Raw genomic sequence first — 12,444 nt, forward strand, 5'->3', positions numbered from 1 at the left:
GTTCAAAAGCTGGGGAGGTAGAGATAAAAGTCACAGCCAAATCCCAATAACTATAGCCAACCTCATCTTCAAACCCGTAGTGCTGTGCTGTCACTGCTGCTGTCTCTCTGCTTTAACTCCTTCCCTGCCATCCCACAAGCTACTCAACACCTCAGTCTCCCCACAGCACTCTGCTCACACAAACTCCCTGCTCGAAACACCCCACAGCCTGCTTCTGAGTATTAAGCCCAACTCCTTAGCATGGAATTTAAGGCCACCAGCCACCCAGCCACAAACTTTACTACTCAGGGTTTACCCCCAGTAGACTCTTGAGACCATTCAAACTCGTCCTTGAAATGTCCAATCCCACCTGCATGAACAGGCACTCTGTCTGAAATGATGGCCAACACTACTATCTCAGCATCCTTCAGAGAAGTGGTCTTCACAGGGTGCCACCCCACGCTGGGGTACACAAAGGTTTCCCCTGGGGGTATGCAGCCAGGAAAAGTACAAGGGAATCAGCAGGAGATTCTGTTTCCATCCCCACTCTTCCCTGCTCTGCCTGAGAATGTGTCTCAGTCTAGATGGCATGCCTGCCCTCTTTCCCCACCTCCCTCTTCACACCTGCTTTGCAGAAGAAAGACCAACTTCCTCGTCCATTCACTATGGTGCAGTGCCCCTAAGTGTCAAGATATCTGGGTGCCCCCCAAAATGGATGATTTAGCCTGTTGTTGTTTGCAAATCTTCCTTTGTCATCATGAACGCTTGCTCCTCAAAGAGTGGTCTGTGGACCAGGGGGCTTGTTAGAAAAGCAGAATCTCAGACCCCAATGCAGAACTTCTGATTCAGAGTCTACATTTTAGCAAGATCCTCAGGTGGTCCTTATGTCCCTGAGAGTATGAGAAGCACTGCCATCAACCATCCCATCCATCTCCTAATGAGAAGCATTTCCCACACTATTGTACTTTTTATGTTTAGTCATTATTTATCAAATGTGTAAAATATTAGTATCATTTTGATAAATTGCATATGTGATCACTGTAATGACAAATCAATCCAAAAGAAAGATACTTAGAGCTTTTATGGGCAAAGGAAACATTTTAAATGTCCACTTCAATTTATATACATGTTTTGGATCTAAAGAAGTATGATAGAGGGGCAGCTGGGTAGCTCGGTTGAGCATCTGACTTCAGCTCAGGTCATGATCTCACAGCTCATGGGTTCGAGCCCCACATTGGGCTCTGTACTGACAGCTTGGAGCCTGGAGCCTGCTTCAGATTCTGGGTCTCCCTCTATCTCCGCCCCTCCCCCACTTATGCTTTGCCTCTCTCTCTCAAAAATAAAATAAACATTAAAAAAAGAAATTTAATAATCAATAAAAGAATTTCAAGTATAAAAATATATTAAGATAAAATTCTGTTAGAGAAATATAAGGGAATTATGAGTCCAAAAAGGTAAAGAAAAGTGCAATATAAAATTTCTGACTTATCTGGGTAATTTTTGATGGATAGTGGTAGATAACAGTGCATTATGGCATTTATTCTACTACCTGGAGATTCCCTCATGACTACATACCCAAAACAAATCCAGAGTTTATGTCCACCAAAAAAATATATAGAAGAATACTTACAGTAGCTTTCTGGCCAAATAATAGAAACAACCCAAAATGTCCATTAAGAGTAGACAAAACCTTTTTTTATTGAGATTTCAATGGAATACTATATAACAATGGAAAAGATGAACTCCCGCTACCTGCCGCGACATACTTGAATCTCCCAGACCTTATGTTGATTGAAAGAAGCCAGAACAAATGAGATCATGCAAAACTAGTGTATGGTGACAGGGGTCAGAGAAATCGTTACTGTTGGAGAGGCACTAACTGACAGGAGGCAAAAGGGTGCCTTCTCGAACACTGGAGATATACTATACCTCCATTTGGGTGGCAGGTACACTGGTAAAAAAGAACTGAGTGGCATACCTGAGATCTGTGCATGCTGCTGTATATAAGTGATCCTGCGATAAACAGGCCAAATTAAAAATGCTATGTTAGTTTCCATTTGATGCATTTAAGAGAGTAGTGTAATTTTATGATACAAGGTCAATATTTACAATATGACATAAATGAGATCCTTTGTAACTACTTAAAGTTACAATGAAATTTTTTCAGATGTCGAGTTAAAATGTGTGAGGCAAGAGAGTTTTCCCCCACCAAGTTCACTTAGAGGGCAGGCAAGCAAAAGAGCTTAAACCCTGATTGAGAGCCCGTGTCAAGGACAGCTCCTCCCAGGGAGTCCTGGACCGCTGTCTTGGCCCTACTCTGAACTCACACGGTACTTCCGGTTTGTCTCTGCCTCGTGCTGTTGTTTTCATTCTTTCAGTACGTGTGTCATAGCTGCCTTACCTCCTCAAATGAAATTTAAGCTCTGCAGGTGGGTTTTCCCCACACATAATAGATCATCAGGAGATCAATATCTGCATATTTATCTTTACCAAGTGCTTTCACCCAAGGACATTAAGTGTTGTGATTATAGGAGTCTCACTCGACACAAACATACACAAAAACCACTCACACACCAGACACCCCCCCCCCCACACACACACACCACGACATTATTATCCATTTTTTAGAGGAAGAAACCACGGCTCTGTATAAACTACAATCAGGAACTTATCCAAGGTCACATTTTGTTCCCTGAACTGTAACACAGGTGCGCCTATGACACGGCCTACTTGTTACATTGGATCGAGATGCCATTACTCCCCAAAGGATAAGCCCTGCCATGTCAACACATAGTTATAAAAATGCTTTCCAAATATTTTTCAAATTACTTTCAGACTCTATACTATTTGGGACTCAAAATAATCTTAATAATAATTACTAGCACTTACGGAGTCTGTCATTTGTTGCAGGCCCAGTGCTGACTTCTTTACATATTTATCTCACATGATCTGTATAGCTTCCCCATAAGGCAGGTGCTACTAGTGTTCCTTCCCCATTTTCTCCCCCAGAGATGAGGAGGTAGAGGCTCAGAGGTAAGCAGCCTCTGTTCATAACAGCTGGTATGTTGCAATTAATCTAGGAATCAAGCCCAGATCCCTCAGATGGGAGCAATGACCCTTCAGGTATCTAACTAGACTCAGACCACATTATTTTTTAAAAAAACACTTTAATCCATCTGTCTTCAACCTCTTGTATCCTATTTGTAACAGGATGGTGGTCTAAAGAGTATTATTAATCAGAAATGCTGTAGCCACTGCTTTCCTCCATTACAGGGCATAATCAGGAGCCAATGTTCACATATTTTAGAGGAAAAACTCATAAATCACACTGTGATGACAGAAGAGGATTTGGAAGGAGCAGAGAATCTCCCCCAATTCATACCACCAGCTGGAGCCTCCAGGCTGGGTCGTGCATGGAACCTTCCAGCAGCTTGGACAGCTCAGAGTCAGATCTTTCTAGCAGGAAACGGTCCTGGCCGGATCTCAGACTGCAGCTTGCCCACGCTCTCTCTGGAACCCTGAAAGGATTTGATTACCCATCTCGTTATTTCTAACTCCTTTCCAAGTTGCTCCTCCTTGGAGCTGGCACAGAGTTGGGTTTTCTCCTTGAAGATTTCAAAGGAGCGACAAAAATAAAATAAAACAGAACTGCTCCCAAGGCTCAGACTCCAGTCAGCAGACGTTCCCCCCAGGGGGCGGTTCCAGCCACAGCAGAGCACTGAGTGGCAGAAAAATTAAAAGCGGGTGGGGCAGGGAAGAGAAGGGGTTTGGAAAGTCGGTAAAGGCTCTCTGTTCTCAAAACCTTGGAACAGACCTCTCTGATCACCTAGTGCAGCCTCTTGGTTTTACAGATAGAGGCCTGAGGCCCAAAGAAGGGGCAGAACTAATTCTGACACCCCAGTCTCCTGAAGCACAGCTCTCTGGTGTCACTCTCCTGATAAAATTCTCCATGGCTCCCTGCAGCTAATAGGATCAAACCCAAACTCCTCTGACATTCAAAGCCCAAGAATTTACAGCCTGCCTATCCATTCCCCATAAAGCTCCTTTAACAGTCCCACCAAAGACCACTGTGCCTGTGCCAATGTCATCACCCATGGCAACACTCAGGGCGACACGCCTTACAGGTGAACAAGTATCCTCACCCTCTCCATCCCACTCATAACCACACCTCACAAGCAGAGGCTACAGATCTTCTTCAGGTTCAAGGTAATTAGAAATTCTACTTTTTAAAAAATTAATAGATTTTTTTTAGAGAAGCTTTAGGTTTACAGACAGATTAACCAGAAATGGCAGGGAGATCCCATATACTCCCTCTCACTCCCCTGCATGGTTTCTCCTATTGTCAACCTCTTGCATTGGCGTGGTCCATTTGTTACAAATTGATGGACAAAAACTAATATGTTACTATTAACTGAAGTCCATAGTTTACATTAGGGCTTGCTATTTGTGTTTTACATTGCGCAAGTTTGAACAAATGCATAATGTCATGTGGCTATTGTTACGGTATCATACACAGTATTCTAAAACCCTCATGTTCTGCCTATTGGTCTCTCCCTCCTCTCTACAACTTCTGGAAACTACTCAGCTTTTTACTATCTCTCTGATTTTGCCTTTTCCAGAATGCCATATACTTGGAATCATATATTATGTAGGCTCTTTAAGCAGGTTTCTTTTAGCATTAAGCATTTTAAAAGTTCCTCCATGTCTTTTCACAGTTTGGCAGTTCTTTTTATCACTAAATAATATTGCATTGTATGGAATAATATTCAGTTTGTTTATTCATTCACCTACCAAAAGACATTTTGATACATACCAATTTGGGGGAAGTATGAATGTTTTGTGCAAGCCAAATAAGTTTTCCAGCTCATTTGGAGAAATACCTTTTTTGTGTTAATTAATAAACTATATTTAAGAGAAGTTTTAGGCTTACAGAAAAAAAAAAGGAGTTCTATTTTTAGACAGGAAATACAGGAATTTAAAAAAATTAGTACAGGAGGGCACCTTTTGGGATGAGCACTGGGTGTTGTATGGAAACCAATTTGACAATAAATTTCATATAGTGAATAAATAAATAAATTAATTAATTAATTAATAAAATTTAAAAATGAGTACAAAATACAAAAGGTAGAAAGGGTATAAGGAAAAAAATTTAGGGGTGCCTGGGTGGCTCAGTCGGTTAAGCATTCAACTGTAGATTTCAGCTCAGGTCACGATCTTATGGTTCGTGAGTTCAAGCCCTGCAGTGGGAGCCAGTGTGGAGCCTACTTGGAATTCATTCTCTCTCTCTCTCTCTCTCTCTCTCTCTCTCTCTCTCTCTCTCTCTTCCTCTCTCTCTGCCCCTCCCCAGCTCTCTCCCTCTCTCTCTGCCCCTCCCCAGCTCTCTCCCTCTCTCTCTGCCCCTCCCCAGCTCTCTCCCTCTCTCTCTCTCTCTCTCTCTGCCCCTCCCCAGCTCTCTCCCTCCCCTCCCCTCAATAATAAATAAACTTTAAAAAAAAATCTCTCTCCCACCCCTGTCCACCAGCCACCTAGTCCCCCCTCTAATAAGGCAACCAAGTTACCAGGTTCCTGTGCATCCTTCTAGAAATAATGGCATATTTCAAATACACATCTTCCCTGTTTTTACAGACATAATAGCATATCATTCACAGCGTCCTGTACCTTACCTTTTTAAGAATACACTGGGGAGGGGTGCCTGAGGGCGTTGGTTAAGCACCTGACTCTTGATTTAAGCTGTCAGAGGGGAGCCTGCTTAGGATCCTTTCTCTCTTCTCCCTCTACCCCTCCTTCCCCCCTCAAAATAAATAAATAAACATTAAAAAAAAAAAAAGAATACACTGGGGAGATCAGTCCACATCATTTTATAAAGAACTTCCTCATTCCGTTTTACAGTAGTACAGAATTCCACTGTCAAAATGTAAAAAAAAATTTTAGCCAGTGCCCTTTCCATTGTTTGTAATCCTTTACTATAATCATCAACAATGCTGGCATGAAAAACCATATGCAAGCTTTGTTTTGCACATGTGCAGGTATACCATCTGTGTGACGAATTCTTCATGTGAAAGTCGAGGATCAAAAGGAATTTGCATCACTATTTTGCATTAGAACTTTGAGATTGCTACACTGCCCTCCTCCGAAGTTGTACCAATTTGTACCTTCACCAGAAATCTATGAGTGGGTCATGGGGCCTATTTAAAAAAACAGATATGTTGAGATTTGCTTCAAAATAGCCTTGGGTGGTGGGCTGGGGAGTGGCAGGCTTAAAAGTAACACAAGATTGGCCTTGTCATTGATGAAGTTTAGTTGTGGTGATGGATATGAGGAAGAAGCTTGTTATTTATTCTCTCTGCTTTGGGAGTGTTTGAAACTTTCCACAATAAAAAAGAGAAAAAAAAGAAAGAAAGAAAAAGAAAGAAAGAAAGAAAGAAAGAAAAGAAAGAAAGAAAGAAAGACAGACAGACAAAGTCAGTAACTTGATACAAAGCCTGCAGCTCTGGTTAACAGGTCTGACCAGTTAGGAATGCCAATAACTTGTCCCCAGAGGCCTCTGCCCCCAGCCTGCAGATGGGTTAGAGAGAGGGGCCAGAGTGTGACCCTAAGAGCAACTTTAAATCCAGTTTCCCAGGCCCCACCCAATCCTAATCCTTGGATCCTGTCCTGAGAACTGGGTGAATTTTCTGACACCTCCTGGGATGATGACGCCCCGCTTTCAAGTTGTACTTATCCTGAAAATCAGGATCAAGTGAGCATTTGCCACCCCCCACCCTGCTCCACAGAGGCAGCTGGCACACCCTCCCTGGTAGAGTTTCAGGGGCTAACAAGGAGGGTGAACAGCTGACAGTACCTCATCACATCTATGCACAATCCCGCCTCATTATCACCACGTCCTTTGAGGCCGGTGCTATTAACATTCCTATTTCGTACAAGAAGCAATTGAGACTCGAGGAGTGCCAGTGATTTGCCCTGGGGGTCACCCAGAAATTGGCAGAGCCAGGGCTCAAATCCAGAGTAAGGGGCAGACGGGAACCAAGATTACCTGGTCTCCAGGTCAAGGTGCTTTCCCTGGAGGATCCAATGTCTACCCTTTCAGGGATCATGTCCCATTCCACCTCCTGTCTCCATCCCGCACTCCATCTGTCATCCTGTTGCCATTCTCACTGGCCCTGGCTGTCACTGTATCCAGCCCAGTGCATCCTGACCTTGACCTCAAGCCCTCCTGTGGTGGAGGGAAACATCAACTTGGTAGCACAACTTAGCAGGCTCTGGGGTTTACCTGCCCAGGGGATTCAAATCCTAGCCCTGCTACACGTTTAGCCAAACGAACTTGGGCATGTTTGTTTCATTTCCCTGTGACTCAGTTTCCTCTGTAAAATGGGGATGATAATAATCTACTTGGTATTGTTGTAAGGATGGTAAGTGGTCATTCGAGAAAGCTCTTAGTTCAGGGCTTCATCTGTTTTAGCACTGCACTGTCCAACACAGTGGCCACTAGCCATATGTGGCCATTTAAATTTAATTAAGATAAAAAATTCATTTCTCAGCTGCACTTGCCACATTTCAAGTTCTCAAAAGCACATGTGGCTAGTGGCTACCGTATTGGGCGGAGCAGAGTGTTTGCAGCACTGCAGAAACTTCTGTTGGATAGCACTGTATTAGAGGCTTAATGAAAGCTCTTGTTAGCTACAATTATCATTTATTAATATTGTTTTCTGCAGCCGGCCCAACAGCCGGCGTGCTGAAGGAGTCCACTGCCATCCAACTCCAGCCTTAGGGGAGGGAGGTGGTATAGCAGAGTGGACAGACCCACAGAGCCTGGACTCCAGCCGCTGTCACAAGGCAGAATATTGTCTCTGCCAGATATGCATTTGGAGGTCTTGGGCAGGCAGGTGATTTTCTCTGAGCTGTTTTCCCATCTGTGAAGGGCAGGTAACCATGCTCATCCTACAGGGCTATGGCAAGGATCAAACTAGAAATGTGCGTAATGTGTCAGGGACCTAGGAGACCCTGGGCAAGCAGCCTCCACAGAGAGGTGGCACACACTCACGGGCTTTGGGGACATGGGAAGGGCATATGTTCACGGGCTTTGGGGACAGCCAGCCTGGGCACAAGCCTGGTTTTCTCCACTTTGTGGAAGTCAGTTCAGCTTCCTGAGTGTTTTCTCACCTATAAAATGGGGAATAATAATACCTTCCTCTCAGGTTTGTCAAAAGAGAGATGGTATGCATGTCAAGTGCCTGGCATGATGCCTGGTGCATAGTAGATAAGCCATAAACGGCAGGAATGAGCCATCACTGCTACTGTAGCCATGTAGACTGAGCATGGGGCACACTGGGCACTGAGCTAGGTGTTCCCCAAGGCCCATCTCACGCCCTGCAAACAACCCTGCCAAGCAGGTTGTATTCTATTACTGGGGATCATCCTTGGGGCCACTCAGCGTGGCTCCCCCCTCCTCCTGCCCTCCCTGAAAGCCTGGACCCACGTTTCTTTCCTTCTCTGGGCCCTGCACAAAAGGCTCCTTTGGCCTGCACACGGCCTCTGCACCTCCACCCTTCTCCCAGCCTCCCGTTTGTGAAGGAGTGGCTTGTCCTAAGTGCCCCAAGGCCTCCAGAGGGTGCCCAGGCTCTGCACCATGCCACGCCAGAGGGCACCAGCTGCTTGGCCAGTCCCAGCAGCCAGCACCATTTCCCCGGCAACCACAACTGGGAAGGCCCCCTGCATGCCACCCTCCCTGCCTGCGCTACGGGTGAAGCCTGCTGGGTTGATGGGGAGCAAGCTCCTCACTGAGCCTTCTCTGCAGACGTGAACCAGTTCCTGGCACTGTGTACTGTGTCTCCTTCATTGGGCCGAGGACCCCTACCAAGAATATCAGTCTGTCCTGTATTAAACTTGATCAAGCCCATTCACACCCATCATGGCTTCTGACCACAGAAGAAGGCGGCAGGGAGGGGGTGGGTATCACACCATAAATGAGGAAAGTGAGGCCCAGGAGAAGGGAAAGCACCTGTCTGAATCACAGATTCAAAGTTGGTCCCACCTGGCCCTGCCAGTCTCTGTGCCAGTCTAGCTCCGCTCCCCACCAACCAAAGCAAATCAACCCCATATTAGAACTGTTTCTCATATCTTTTCATTACCCCAGCCCTAAATCAATGGGCAGCTGGGTGACACAATGCCAAGATCTGGATCTGGTATCAGACTTGCTGAGTTCAGAGAATGGCTTTGAAGCTTGCTAGCTGTGTGACCTTCAGCAAGTCAGTAACCTCTCTGGGCCTTGCCTTTACCATCTGCAAAATGGAGGGAATAACACTAAATGATTATTGTGCTGAGTGTTTTCCATGAATTGTCTCCTGAATCAGGCAAAGCAGTGGATATTATGCGAAAGCCTTGGGAGGAACTACTACTGTTCCCTGATTTTGCAGAGGAGAACACTAAGGCACAGAGAGGTGAAGTTACTTGCCCGATTTCACCTAGACTGTAAGGAGTCTTCTGTTTCCAAATCTGTACCACTTGCCAGAGATGTTTCCTGAGCACTTGCCATAAGTCCTGTACCAAGTCAGCCAAGACACTCTGTCTTCACCCATCTACTATTCCTCAGAAGAGTGAAAGCCAGGGTTAGCACAGATAATCAAAGCACATCAACTCCTGACGCTTCCTGGAAGCAAATTACATCTGCTTCCAGCTTTCTTGAAGGGTGAGGGAACACATAAGCTGGGTGAAATGACTGGCATCTCCCCCTCCTCTTCCCAGCACCACCCCCTCCCCCAGAAGGGAAGCACAGTATATGAGCCAGTGTTATGAGAAACTAACAGTTACTTAATAATGGTGACGATAATGCTGCGGGAAAATCTTCCTCTAAGTAAGAAGAAATAATATGGTCCCCAAACACATTAGGGAATTAGCATTGGATATACATCCATGGCTGAAGAGATGGGAAACAGGAGATTCCCACTGCCCACTGTGGTCCCAAAGCAGAGACCGAGCTCCAAAACCCCCTAAGCACCTTTACCTGGATTACTAAACCAGTTCCCTCAATCAGAAAGTGGACAGGAGAGTAGGTGGGAGAGAGGGTCTCCCCACAGCATCCATGCCATGTCTAAATAACAGCCATTCCCTCTCAAAAAGAAGTCAGACACAAGTTGCTTCCCGGCTTTCCAGATGTTCAGCAAAATGCAAAGAATAGTCAGAATACAGCCACGCCTCCTCCTACCAGAAGCTCTGAGTTAAAGTGGGCCATGATCAATTTCAACATGAGATTAATATTCACGGCTTTGCTGCCCAATGGTCCCTGAAGGATCAGATGCATTTAAATGGGAAGAAATCAGGATTCATTAATGCCGAATTTCCAGCTGCGTCCTCTGATTAAAGATGCTTCTTTTTGTTTTCAATCCTGCCCCACTTCTAGAACTGAAATAAAAGTCAGAAAGCTGAGGGCCAGTCTGGAAACATCCAAGTGTTTCCCAGACTTCAGACCATCCATCCTGTAATTATTTAATGTATTTCTTTAAATCACCTCTCTTTTTTACATGGGATACTTTATAGTAGCATCAATAGAAAAACTTGAATCACTCATCATTAATGGAAGGTAACTGTAAAAATAAATACAATGGACGCAAAATAATATTAAATTCTACCCAGATTCTGTTGTCTGGGACCTACTTTCTTTTTGATAAAAGGAGTTTAATAAGTATGCAAGGAAGTGTTAAAGGCATGCCAGCACCTAATAGAGACTTTCTCTTTAAGGTAATAGAAAGGGTTGAAAAGGAATTAAAAAGAGTCTGGGAGTCATTGCTATTTAGTTTTGTCTCTGTGAACCACCTAAAATCATCCTACATCTATACCAACAGTGGTGTTCTCTCCCCACTTGCAAAAATGGTGGTGGTCCAACCCCTTAACTCGCAGAGGAGTCAAAGAACAACATCTTCACCCAGTGTGGAGCCAGAACCTGGGTCTCCCAATTCCTTGGCCGACACTCAGGTATCCTGACTACAGTTCTTCATACACAAGTCCTTTCTGCCATGTTGTGATGAAAGGCAGCTAACCACAGCGTACAGAGCCTACCACGTTGGTTCCTCACAAATATTTTTACAAGAATCAATTCATCAGTCAAATGAAGTCATATATGTGGTAAGCTGAATAATGATCCCCAAGATATATTCAGCTCCTAATCCCTGGAATGTGTGAGTGTTACCATAAAAGGCAGAAGAGGACTGTGCAGATGTGATTAAGGATCTTGAGATGGAGGAGATTATGCTGGCTTATCCAGGTGGAGTCCAAATGCAGTTAGAAGTGCCCCTTTGGAGAGAGAAGGTAGGAGATGGGCACAAACAGAAGAGGAAGAGGCAATATGACCACGGAGGCAGAAACGGGAGTGTTGCAGCTACAAGCCAGGGAATGCCAGCAGCCACCAAAAGCAGGAAGAGGCAAGGAATGGTTCTCCCCTAGAGTCTCTGGAAGGAGCAGCGGGGCTCTGCCAACATCTTACTTTTGGCCCAGTGAAACAGAATTCTGACTTCAAAATTCTGGCTTCTAGAACTGTGAGAGAAGTAATGAGTGTTATTTTAAGTCACCAGGTTTGTAGTATCTGGTCACAGCAGCCATAGGAGACTAATACATTATACATCCCACCACTCTGAAAGCTCTCAAGAATGACAAAATATGATCTAAGTAGCAAATGATATAGCAAGTCAGATGACCATAACAGGCAGGGACCAGGGGTGCCAGAGGGTCAGCTGAGACCTCATGGAGGAGGAGAGCTAGGGCAGGACTTGCAGGATCTGTGCAAGCAGAGGGGAAGAGAAGGGCATCCTGTCATACACCCAAAAGCCTTTACTGGTTGCCTGCTATGTGTGTGTTAGAGGGCTGGAGGAGGGGAGATGGAAATTCATATACAATAGGATCCCTGCTCTCAGGGATCTCCCAATGCATTGGGAGGATAAGCCATACCTAGGTGAAAAAACATTTAGCAATATGAGATAGAATTACTCCCCTTCTAGGATCAGAGGCATACACACACAAAAAAATGTATGTGCAGAGACATTTAACACAGCATTGTTTGTAAAAGCGAAAACTTGGATGCAACATAGTCCAGCAGCAGGGGATTGGGTAAGTAAGTATCCTGGCACATCCATGCAACTCCCATGCGGTTTAGAAACCATGTCGTATAATGATAATGACCTTGAAAAATGCCTGTCGTGTATAGTTAAATGACAAAGGTGGGTTACAAAAATAGGATGTATAGTTTAGCCCTCCTAAAATGTAACTTCAGCTATTTATACCAGAGAAATGACTATATTATACACCAAAATGTTCATTGTGGTTACCTCTACGTGGTGGGATCACAGATATTTTCACTTCTCCAGTAAATATTTACTGAGCGCCTCGGCACTAAGCCTTGGCTTGGCAAACTTTTTTGTAAGGGGTCTAGATAGTTCATATTTTACGCTTTGCAGGCCATACAATCTCTGTTGCAAC

The 12,444-nt window shown here is 44.6% G+C and overlaps 1 protein-coding gene across 4 annotated transcripts in view; it reads right to left on the reverse strand.

Moving 5' to 3' along the window:
- SRGAP3 (SLIT-ROBO Rho GTPase activating protein 3) overlaps positions 1–12,444 on the reverse strand; it is a 261,377-nt gene that overhangs the window by 136,805 nt on the left and 112,128 nt on the right. The window lies entirely within an intron of this gene.

This window comes from Panthera tigris, chromosome A2 (genome assembly GCF_018350195.1).
Source record: "Panthera tigris isolate Pti1 chromosome A2, P.tigris_Pti1_mat1.1, whole genome shotgun sequence".
Taxonomy (NCBI): Eukaryota; Metazoa; Chordata; class Mammalia; order Carnivora; family Felidae; genus Panthera; species Panthera tigris.